Raw genomic sequence first — 12,302 nt, 5'->3', positions numbered from 1 at the left:
GCTTCAGAGGCAGCCAGACACGTCAACTTGGAGCTCTCCTGAAGACCACAGGACCCCAAGCAGGAATTGCACAAGATTCGGAACCAGCTCTGAAAGCTCCTTGGTGAGATGTAAACCTGGCCACCTGCCTCCAGAGGAGTTGAGTTCATTAATTCATTTGCAAGCAGTACCACAAGAGAGGCCTTAGAAGTGACAGCAACTGGCCTGGTCACTCCCACAACTGTTCTTCAAGCCTATGCTTTGGGAATGTGAAAAACTTAGCTTGTTCTTTTATCTTTATATATCTATAAATACACATAAATATAGATAAAACAATGAGCTAAGTTTTTCACATTCCCAAAGCATAGGCTTGAAAAACAATGCTAAAAACCTCAAGTTGGCAACACTTCATATTGCATATGAAGGCTTCCCCCTACATGCCCATTCCCTCCCCAGCCCATATCAGAAAAGAGAGTAGGCAATATGAGAAGCAACCCCCTACTCCAACACACCCCACAATCTTGGTAAAAACTGCAGTGAAATCAGAGCTGCTGAGATAAAACAAGGTTTTGATTTGCAGCTACCGACTTGGGGCCATGCTTCTGTCCCACCATGTGGGACACATAGTCGTCTACTATATCCCCAGCGGCAGGATCAGAGGCTGCATCAGGCTGGGTTAGATTTCCAATCCAATCCACAACACAGTGGAGAGCAGGGTTGTGCTCCTGCCTTGCCTCCCTGAGCTGGCAGGTTCAGAGGGAATGGAGATCGCAGATGAGAAGGCAGCTCCAGCAATTGGGAACTGTTTATTTTGCACCACAAGGCTGTGCTTAGTATGCAATTTATTTCCAAGGAGTGCTCATTAGCCCCGATTGTGCAGTGAAAACCATGAGCAAAACCTAGAATACTCTGTCAAACAATGGCTCCAAGCACAGAGACAAAGAGAAGGCGAAACAGGAAATCATCATCAAAGCTCCTGTTGCAATGGTTGGAGCCTCACCTTCCAGCTCATAACCTCCGTCTTATTCAGATTTCTCCCTCATGCTCCGGCTCTGATAAATAGATGGGTGGGAGGTGAGGAAACTAAGGGACTTAAATGGTCCTTTGCTCTCTGAATGCCTTAGTCTTTTTGCTGGCAGTGCTCCTGTATGGCATGGGTGTGTTATCCCTACTTTTCACACTAGAAACCAGCTGGCTCAGTGGTCTGTTCCAGGTCACACTGGAAACACGGCCAAACTGAGAACTGAACTCTGGGTTCTGGAGTTCCCAGATGACGGCCCAAACCAGTTTCTGCTCCTCTCCCCCTACAAGGTAAAGGGGTCATAGGTGAACAGTAGTGGGGAAAGGAAGGCAAGGGAAGGACTGAGGCAGCAGCAACGGAAAGCTTGAAGATCCTACCATGTGGAAGAGGGTGGCCAGGGATGGCACAAACCCAACTAGTGCCCTTTAAACTCACAGGGAAGCTTTATCCTAAAGTTTTCTTCCTTCCTAGGAAAGCTGCACAGGGGTACATGGCTGGGAGCACCAAAAAGTATACAGGGTAATGCCAGGACTGGGGGGTACCGAGATAAAGGGGAGGTGGCACAGGTGACTAGTAGGTGGGGCATGTGTCCCCCCTGAGATTGGCCCCTGACTTGGCGCCACTCAGGACAAGGGAGTTTTTTTGCCGTGCGGGCTGGCGGAGTGTTGGGGAGAGGAGGCATGAAGCCGTGGCATAGAAGTATAGGAGTGCATATGGGGCTTTGGGCTTGCCCCTGGGCCTGCCCACAAATTGTGTCCCCCAGACCCACGAGGCACCAGTCACCCCTGGGAAGTGGGCTGCAACAGGGACCAATAGTCTGAGCCCATTCCCCACTTTGAACTCTGGCAGTGGTTCCCAACCTTTATTTTCTGCGACGCATTGCTGCGAGTGGAGTGTGGCAGTGATCTGTGGGCAGGGGAGCTCCTGGCACACGGCACAGCTCATCTTTTGTGTGCAATGCCACAAGCATTGCCCCCATGACCCTCATTTGGGTCACAACCTGGGATTGGGAACTGCTGATCTATGGATTAAACTGAGGCACTTCTCTATGGATCACTTCCATCTCCTGGCAGAAACAATGCAAGGGCATGGCTCCCAGCTTTCTGCTGGCTCTACTTTTATGAATCCCAAACAAGGCAGTTTCTACCACTTCCCCTTGAAGACTCCTCCTCCCACGTCCAACAGCCCCACACTACTAGGCAGAATTCCTAAGCTTCAACTTGAAACATCCTTGAGCTTCCTGCCACCATGACTAACTGAGATCCTAGCCACTACCTTGAAGCACTCCTCTCCCTTCTAGACTCATTCTGCCCTTGCCTGAACTAACTCTGAGCCAATATATTTAACTCTTTTAATCTCTTAGACCCCAGTTATTTGCTCCAGGTCTCTCGATCTTCTTTTATTGGTCTCTGAACTCCTTCCAGTTCAGAAGAAGCTAACTCCAGGCACTACAATACCAAACTAGCAAATTGCACCCAGGTATTGTGAACAGCTTTGTAACTGTGATCCCTCCTCCTAGGTACAGCCCCACAATATGGGGCTGCTCGAGCAGGGAACCTAGAGAACTCATCCTCAGAATCTGGAAACACCAAGCCACAAGCTCTCCTGGCCCCAAAAAGAGATCCTGACTGAAGATGAGCTCCCATGTATGGCCAAGTGGCCCCTTTTGGGGACATCTGGTTCCAGACATGAACATTGCAGATGAGGTGGTCTGCTGTAGCTCCTGTCATGTGCATTGGTGGAAGGAAAGAAGAGAAGCTGAAGTGCACACTTCCCAACTTGCACTACAGGAGAGAGGATCCCTGTACAGGCAATAAGCCACCCACACAAATTGACTGAATCTGTTTTCTCTACTCTCTTTGCCCTGTTGCCAGCTTTTACCTCATTAATCTTCATGAATTTCATTTTTCCCCATGCCACATATCCTATCTGGTACCTTCCCTCTCCCTCAATAGCCTCTCTGGTCCATGTTCAACCAACAGGCAGGTGAGTGCAGCTAGGAAGATGCCCACTTCATCAAGACCCACGTCAGCCTTTCAGAGACCTTAAGGGGGAGGCCCAGCCTGAGGCTGCTAATGAGAAGGATTTCAATTGACCAGGCACAGCGATTTATCAGTTAATAAATGTTAAGAGCAAGTCCATAAATCACATGCATAGGAAGTGACCTAGACAGGGGGCTTAATAAGTTAGCAGAGGGTTTTTATTTAAAAGCTATTTGTCCGGAAACTGCAATGCAGAAGAGTCAAATAACTCTTAAGAAAACAGCACAGCTAGAGTCACAGAGAGGAGGAAGAGCTTGATATTTACTTCTAGGGAGGCCAGGCCTGGAAAAGCCATGCTCTCCCAGTTTACCACAGGCAGTCCTTCTGGGAAGGGCCAGGCTGAAGGAAATTTTCAGCTGATCCCCTACTCATGCACCCAAACAGCCAGTCCTTCTCAGGGAGGTCAGCTCTGGAGAAGATACAATCACCCCAGCCAGTATTTCTGGGAGAGTTCAATGCTAGAGAGCTATAAGCACTTTTAAACTGTGTACTTGAGCCATGGGAAAAATATCAAGGCATTGCATACAGGTCAATGAGGTGTTTGTTTGTCAACCACATCCCATGTGGGATCAGCCAATTAGCACGTGTGTTATTTGGATCAAAGAACTTTGGAGGAGACTGAGCACAGCAAAAAGGACACGCAACTCTCAGTTCTTGCGGAAAATGTTTTCAGATGCTTTATTTCCTGACCCCAGCAGACACATTCTTTTAAAAGCAGCCCCAACTGCCTTTGCCAGGATAGAAAGCAAATGCTTGAAATGTTATCTGCTGCCCAAGGTGGACTAGAAATCCAGATAGAATAGCATTGCCCTGGCCTCTCCCCTTCCAGCCCTCAGGCCACTGCCTGCTGGAATATTTGAAGATGGTCAAAGCACATATAGACCTGGCAACAGAGTTAGGACAGCTGGGTTGTCTCTTACTTGCAGCCTGACCCTGGGCAATTCTCTTCTGAAATCTCTCTGAGGCCAAAACTCTCTCTTGCTCTTGCATCTACACACAATGCTTAGTTGGAGCCATCTGATCCCACTGCCTCCCACGATGCTTAACAATGCAGTAAAATACTGCACCGTCCAACAGGACGTGTGGTTCTCTCTATTTTGCACTGTCAGACAATGGGGCACCAGCCAATCAGAGCAATCCCATGTTTGGAAACAATGGCCACCACAGCTGGGTGCTCAGCCACAAGCCAGAGCACCAAGCCTGTGGAGCTTTGCTCCAGAAGAACATACATTCCCACCACTTTTGCTAAGGGAGGATCTTTATTAACTGTCAACATCACACCTTATGGGAGAGCATAACTGGAAAGGACCTCATGGGCTATCAAATCTAGTTTTCTGCCATCACAGCATGTATTTCTGTTCACAAATTTATCAAGGTCAGACTATTTGAGTCTCTTGCCCTCACTATCCTGGACTGGCCTTCTGATACAACCTGCTCCTCAGTTAGCAATAGTCTTTTAATATATCACCTCAACTATGCATGACCAGTCTATCCCCATAGGTCCTATGCCAGCTTTTGTCCTTAAGAATATATTCCCCCTCCTTGGTGTCTACCCTCCTGATGGTTTTAGGCAGCAATCATATTCCTGCTCAGCCTGAACTTGTGTAGAAAAGGCAAGCCAGTTACTTCTGTGACCTCTCATATAGCAGGTTTAAGTGGCAATAGGGAAATGGAAAAAGGGCAGCATAGCACACACACGCAGCACGAACTCCACCTATGGCATAGGTCTTGGTCAGGTCAGGGACGTGAGAAAGGAGAGGCAAATGACACACTGTGCACAAATTCCATGTCACACTTCTAGCTTTCGAGCATTTCAGGAGCTCTCTCCCATTTGTAATTTAGCCAATTCAGTGGCTGCAATAAAATGGCCTCTCACGGCTGAAGGAGCTGGCTGCCAGCTCACCCGACAGAGGGAGAGCATCTCCCAGACTAGGCCCCCAGGTCCTGGCCACAGAGTGAAGGCAGAAGCAAATCACGGAGCTGCCTCACAGCACACTGAAGGGCTCCCATGACACCCGGCTCTTGAGCTGTTACCAGGTGAGATCATCCGCTCTACGGACGTCAGGGGTTGTTCCACAGCCTTCCTCTCATGCTGTCCCTCTATGCAGCATCTTTCTTAAGCTCCCTATGGATGGGGTACATGTGTCTGGTCAGCAAAGCCCTTTGCTTTTCTTCTGTATCCAAGTTAAACAACCTTAACACCCGCCTTCCCCTTCGCCCCAAACGTACCCTTCACCCACCACCCCAAACGTACACCAGTATCTCTCTCTCTCTGTCATCAAATCATAGAAAAACAAGCCTGGAAGGGACCCCAAGAGGTCACTAAGTCCAACTCCCTGCTCATCCCCGTCTAAACCATTCTGAACATGCGAATGTCACTTCTGAAACAACCCTCACATACAACGACCTAGTATAACAGCAGAAACACCCTTGCATTTACCACAGGTAAAGCAAAGGGACAAGGGCACTGTGAATGTCCTGCCACTGCAAGGACAGGAAGCAGCTTGTTCAAATATGCTCACGAGATCCAAGGAAGAGCACCATATTCCCGGGTACAGGGGAAGGCAAAAACCCCAGCAGTCCACACCAACCTGGCCATGAGGTAAAAATTCCTTCCTAGTCCCAAACATGATGAATGGCCTGACCCCAAGCAGGGGAGCAAGACCCTGTTGCTAGGAACCTCTGGGTTTTGCAAGTCCCAGCGACACACCACCACACCCAGGCAAAATCTCCGGCCTGGGCTGCAGCCAACACCAGTAGCAATGTGGGGGGGGGCAATTTTTTCCTGGCCCCATTGTGGTGACCAGAAGCATTGGATAGCCAGACACCTTCCACTCTGCGCTTCAACCTGAAATCCTTCAGAAAGGGATTAGATCTGTACAATAAGAAATCTCCAGAATTAATGCAATTAATCCTTCATGCTTCCAAGGTTAAAAGCCAGCCTATTGTGGGTTAACTTATGAGACCTCCACCAGGGCAGTGTTTTACACTGAAGGAGCACGAAAACCCACAGAATCGTCTGGTTCCAGCTCCTGCTACACCCTGGATGCCAGACTGGATGGGTCCGACGCTGCCTGCCTGGGAACGCAGATGTTTTTATACATACAAGGAGCACACAGCTCAAAAGCTTTCTTCAGTGCCAGCCTCCTGGGGCCCAGTTCTCCACTACCTTGCACCTGATATCATCACAGCCTTTCAGTGAAGCCTGCTGGGGAGTCTCTGCCTCCTCACACCCAGAGAAGCAGCACCGTACCTAGGCTTCAGGTGGCCCCAGGCAAACTGTTAGTATCAGGCCTCCCTTTGCTAGAGATAACAACAACAACAAGACAATGGAAAAAAATTACCATTTTCAGGCCCCCTTTCTGTCCAGGCCCCAGGCAGCTGCCCTGTTTGCCCATGCCTGTGTCTGCCCCTGCATAGAAGTGAAGGTTTGAGCACTCATCAGGGTGCAAGCATGCCCTCAGCTAGGAGCTGTCCCTTCCACCCCATCCCCCCAGTGACACAGAATCACCATAAGCTCTTTTTTGCGCACCGCAGGATGAAGCACCCTGTACCATCACACCAGACTCAGTATCAGTCCCAACAGGCTTAGCAGACAACCATAGTGCTGGTGTGTCCTGAAGAGGTGAGCTCATGGGTGTGGTCAAAGCATGTGATGCCCCATTTTCAACAGATTTCACACCTCTTTCCCCTAGGGAACAGGAAACCGCTGGGTCCCCAGGAACACATTACTGTGCAGGCAATGCCCTGCTGGAGCTTTGCAACAGGTATGAACCTCTTGCAGCCCCAGCAGAGCCTGCCAAGCTGCAAGGTCCTGCAGACCACCCCCACTCTCCCTAAGACAAAATACAACATGTTTGTCATGGGAGACTCTATCCTGAGGGTGCAATCTGCCACTCTGCCCCCTTAGCCCAGAAAGTCTGCTGCTTCCCAGGAGCCTGAACCCAAGACATTACGGAGAAGATCCCTAAGCTCCTCCAGTCCCCTGACCACTAGCTTATGCTCCTTATCCCTGTGGGCACAAATGACATGGCTCAGAGCGCTCCCAGCTGGGTCATGAAGCACTACAGGGATTTGGGAGCAGGGTTTAAGGGGTTGGGGCACAGGTGGTGTTTTTCCTTGATCCCCTCAGTTTCAGGCTACGGGCTGAGGAGGGAGAGGAGAATCAAGGCAGTAAACCAAAGACTGTGGCGCTGGTGTCATTGGAAATGCTTTGGCTTCCATGACCACAGCCCGCTCTTTGGCGAAAGAGGCAGCAAGCTGCTGGGAAGGGACAGCCTTCACCTCTCTCCACTGGCGAGAAGGCTCTCCTCAGTCAGTCTGGCTGATCTGCTCCACAGGGCTTTAAACTAAGCCTGCCAGGGGATGGGAGACTACCACCACTACTGGCCCACTGAGCAACCTTTGCAAAGTCAGCAGACCAAGGCATTTAAGGGAGCCCACCCCTGCCCCAGCCCTGGAATGATCTGTGGGCAAGGCAAGGGCCCCCAAGGGGACACTTGCCTGCCTGTACACTAATGCCAGGAGCTTGGAAAATAAAACAAGAGGAACTTGTCCTCCTGCTTAACACAAATTACGATGTCGTAGGGATAATGGAGACCTGATAGGACTCCACCCATGACTGGGCCAGAGGTATAGATGGCTATACCCTGTACAGGAGAGATCGAGTGGACAAAAGGGGTGGGGGTGTAGCTCTCTCTGTCAAGGAAAGCTACATGTCCCTGCAAGCCGACATAGGCGCCCAGGGTGGATGACTGGAGACCCTCTGGGTTAAAATCTGTGGGGAACACAGCACAGGGGACACAATGGTGGCAGTTTACTACAGATCTCCGACCCAGGATCCAGAGCTTGACCAGGTGTTCACCAGGGAATTGGCTGAAGCCGCACACTCCTGGTGCATGGCTGTCATGGGAGACTTCAACTACCGAGACATCTCATGGGAAGAGCGCTCAGCTAAATCCGAACGGTTGCTAAGCTTTCTCTCATGCATGGATGACCTCTATCTGATGCAAGAAGTCTACGTGCCAATGAGAGGTAAAGCACTGCTCTACCTGATACTGGTAACAGGAGCCGACCTAATCAGCGATCTAACTATTGAAAGGAAGCTGGGTGACAGTGACCACAAGCTGATCACCTTCACCATATGCCGTAAAGTTGGAAGTTGGTCAGTAATACAGAAGTCCTCAACTTCAGGAAAGCTGACTTTGACAAGCTCAGGAAGCTTGTCAGTGAGGCCCTAAAGGGCTACAACCCAAAGGGGAGGGGAGTTCAGGAAGAGTGGTTGCTCATCTAGGGAACGATCCTGAATGCACAAGCAAAGTCCATCCCGTCGCAGAGGAAAGGCAGCAAAAGGGCACAGCAGCCCGCTTGGCACTGCAGGGAACTAGCAGACCTCCTGCATCTAAAAAAAAAGACCTACAAAAGATGGAGGACTGGATCCACCTCCAAGGAGGAATACTCTGCACTGGTCCGGTCCTGCAGGGAACAAACCAGGAAAGCAAAGGCTGCAACTGAACTCCAACTAGCTACAAGTATCAAGGACAATAAAAAGTCCTTTTTAGATATGTGGGGAGCCGGGGGAAAAGCACGGGCAACAGTGGACCCCTGCTAAACCAGATGGGGCCACTGACAACTGATGCCCAGGAAAAAGCCAACTTACTAAATGGGTACTTTGCATCAGTTTTTCACCAGTCCCATGGGACACCCCTGCCCACTGTGCATCAGGGAGGTCCGGGTGAGGGAGATTCCTTACCCTCCATCAATGCTGACCTCATGAAAGAACACCCTGACAGGCTAGATACCTTCAAGACAGCCGGCCCTGAGGGTTTACACCCCAGAGTACTCAAGGAGCTGGCGAGCATCATAGCCCAGCCCCTGGCGCGGATCTTCGAAAACTCCTGGTGCTCTGGTGTTGTGCCCGAAGATTGGATGAAGGCCAATGTGGTGCCTATCTTCAAGAAAGGGAGCAAAGTGGATCTGGCAAACTACAGGCCCATCGGCCTGAGCTCTATCCCAGGAAAGGTCTTAGAAAAAATTATCAAAGAGGCCATCATTAACAGACTGGCCGACAGCAACATCCTAAGGGATAGCCAGCATGGTTTGTTGCGCGTAGATCTTGCTTGACCAATCTTATTTCCTTTTACGACCAGGTGACCTATCACCTGGATAAGGGAAAAGAGATTGATGCGTTCCATCTTGACTTTAAAAAAGCCTTTGATCTGGTATCCCACGATCACCTCTTAGCAAAAGTGGCTAACTGTGGCCTTGCCTTCACCACGATCCACTGGCTGGGAAATTGGCTCCGTGGTCAGACCCAAGGGGTGGCGGTTGATGGAAGTCAGTCATTGTGGTGCACTGTGACCAGTGGGGTCCCTCAAGGCTCTGTCCTTTGGCCTATACTATTCAATTATGTGGACACTGGTATCAGAAGCAGACTGGCCAAGTTTGCTGATGACACCAAATTTTGGGGTAAAGCATTCACACCTGAGGACAGGATAGTGATCCAGGCTGACCTGGACAGGCTCAGGAAATGGGCAGATGAGAACCTGATGGTGTTCAACACTGAAAAATGCAAGGTTCTCCTCCTTGGGAGGAAAAACCTGCAGCATGCTTATAGGCTGGCTAGCACTATGGACGAAAGGGACTTGGGGGTCATGACTGACCACAAGATGAAAATGAGCCTGCAATGTGATGCTGCAGCTAGTAAAGCCAGCAAAACACTGGCTTGCATCCATAGATGCTTCTCAAGCAAATCCCAGGGCATCATTCTCCCATTGTACTCGGCCTTGGTGAGGCTGCAGCTGGAGTACTGCATCCAGTTTTGGGCTCCACGATTCAAAAAGGATGTGGAGAAGCTTGAGAGAGTCCGGAGAAGAGCCACGCACATGATCAGAGGTCAGGAAAACAGACCTTATGATGAGAAGCTGAGAGCTACGGGACTGACTCAGGGGTGATCTGGCGGCCACCTATAAGTTTATCGGGGTGCTCACCAGGATCTGGGGGAACGTCTGTTCATTAGAGCACCCCAAGGGATGGCAAGATTGAACGGTCACAAACTCCTCCATGACCGTTCCAGATTGGACATAAGGAAGAATTTCTTTACTGTCCGAGCCCCTAAGGTGTGGAATAGCCTGCCATCGGAGGTGGTTCAAGCACCTACTTTGAACGCCTTCAAGAGGCATTGGGATGTTTATTTTGCTGGGATCCTACGACCCCTGCTGACTTCCTGCCCCTGGGGCAGGGGGCTGGACTCGATCTTCTGAGCCCTGATGTCTATGAAATCTATGAAATTATTTGGCTGTTCTGACTCAAGAGTAGTGAGCAGGGAAAGCAACAACCTCATAACAAGCTAATGGGGCTCCACAGCTATTCCCTCAGTCCACTTACACAGTGATTGTGAAGACAGATGGTCCCATCATCATCTTCCCCAACCTCCAGTCTCACACAAGCCAGAGACTCTCATTCAGCAATCCCTGCACCTAGCTCACAGCCCACATGGCCAAATCTCACAACAGCTGGTCTTTATTTATTTATTTATTTTTAAAGCTTCTGCCCCTAGAATCAGGCAATTCCATGCAAATTCCCATAGAAATGTACTTTGTCTTTTTTTAACCATTGCAGTTCCAGAGAGAAATCGAGACAGACAGACATACACATGGGTGTTTTTGGTTAAGACTGTGATTTAGGGGGAGACAATTTCTGAGTTCTGCCTGTTTTTGGCAGCAATACTAATTTCTGTTTGAAATATACTGGGTCTTGTCTTCCTGTTATCTGGCACCAGAGGAAGGAGAAAGCCAAAATCCATTCTCTGAACCACACACTACCATAGCAGCCATGCCAGAACTAAATTTCCCTTGGTTTCAATTTTTTTTCCTTCCCACTCTCCCCCCAAAACTCAGCTTGATTTCTTCAGCCGACCTCAGAAATCAACACAGTAGAGGGCAGATGAGAAAGGCAGAAGAAACAGTTACAAAGAGGAATCACGTGTGAGCATTCTGCACATTAATGATGAGGTATATGTCACTTTGATGGACAAAAAAAATCTCAACACACTACCAACTCCAAACAGCGCTGCTATAGTGATCTCCACACCCCACCCCCTTGCAGAAGGAGAAAAATCTCCTAATTCCTCCAAAGGCCTAGACTGTGAGAGAAAAACAAACAAACAAAAACCTTTGCATTATTTTCAAGGGCATTATTAAGACAAACTATAGAAAATGATATTGGAAGCATATCAGTGGAGCTAGTCAAAACAGTGGAGTCCCACCCAGGCCCAGACTCATTATTGTCTAAAAAGGACAGAGATTGCTTTGATGGAAATATCATTTACTGCACAAACATGTGATTCCAATGGGTTTAAGATTAGTGTCATCCTCACCCAGCTGCCATCCCTTGTTAACCCGTTGTGAACAAGCCTAGTCACCTACAGAAAGTGGTGGTGTTTTCTTCATAAAAATCATGCCTGTGAAAAACATACATCTTAGAGAAGAAGATGCACTGTTCTCCAGACTGAAGTCTTTTTTTCAGCCACAGTACAGGAAGAAAAATAGCAGGCCCATTTCCCTCAACTGGACTGTACTGGGGAGCTATTCACCAGCTCAACCTGAAGATCTGGGTCTATTACCAGCTTTGCCACTCATCTACTATAAAAACATGGGTAAACCTTCCCTGTTCCTATGCCCCACTTAGTTTGTTCTTTAGGATAGAGGGCTGTCTCTTACTAGGTATATGTACAGCACCTAGCACAAAAAAGCACCAATCTAGACAGGTGCCTCCAAATGCTTGGAGAACAGACATGAGTGTTTGTTTGCTCACTAGAGCCTGGCTGTACATTCTGGTAAGATATTACAAGGCTGAATATGAGAGCTGAGACTAGCAAATCAGTATGTTATTGCAGAGCTGCTCAGAGCCAGCTTGTTCTGCCTACTCCCAACAGATCTGTTAAAACTGCTCACCAATATCAGCACTGACATGGACTCTGCAGACTGGTTAAATTCAACTCTTACATCATCCCTTGAAACAATGCAGGGAGACATTTCTTGCAGACACAGTGTGAGACATCACACATCTCCACCCTAAAAAAGCAGCATGCACTCTCCCCTACCACACTTCTGCAGGCCCTGGATACTGCAACTACCAACTAGCAGACCAAATGCACCCCAAATCCTGCCCCTATCTGTCATGGAAGCGCAAGGAATCAAACTCCCACCTAAGCAAGTTGGGGACATAGTGTAATCAAGCAGCAACTAGTCCTCAAGCCA

At 49.1% G+C, this 12,302-nt stretch overlaps 1 protein-coding gene across 7 annotated transcripts in view; it reads right to left on the bottom strand.

Moving 5' to 3' along the window:
• Positions 1–12,302, bottom strand: part of LINGO1 (leucine rich repeat and Ig domain containing 1) — a 471,014-nt gene that overhangs the window by 407,213 nt on the left and 51,499 nt on the right. The gene's annotated exons all lie outside the window — the stretch shown is intronic.

Source organism: Crocodylus siamensis, chromosome 15 (genome assembly GCF_052110815.1).
Source record: "Crocodylus siamensis isolate JL-2025a chromosome 15, ASM5211081v1, whole genome shotgun sequence".
Taxonomy (NCBI): Eukaryota; Metazoa; Chordata; order Crocodylia; family Crocodylidae; genus Crocodylus; species Crocodylus siamensis.
This window is presented reverse-complemented; position numbering and strand designations above follow the sequence as displayed.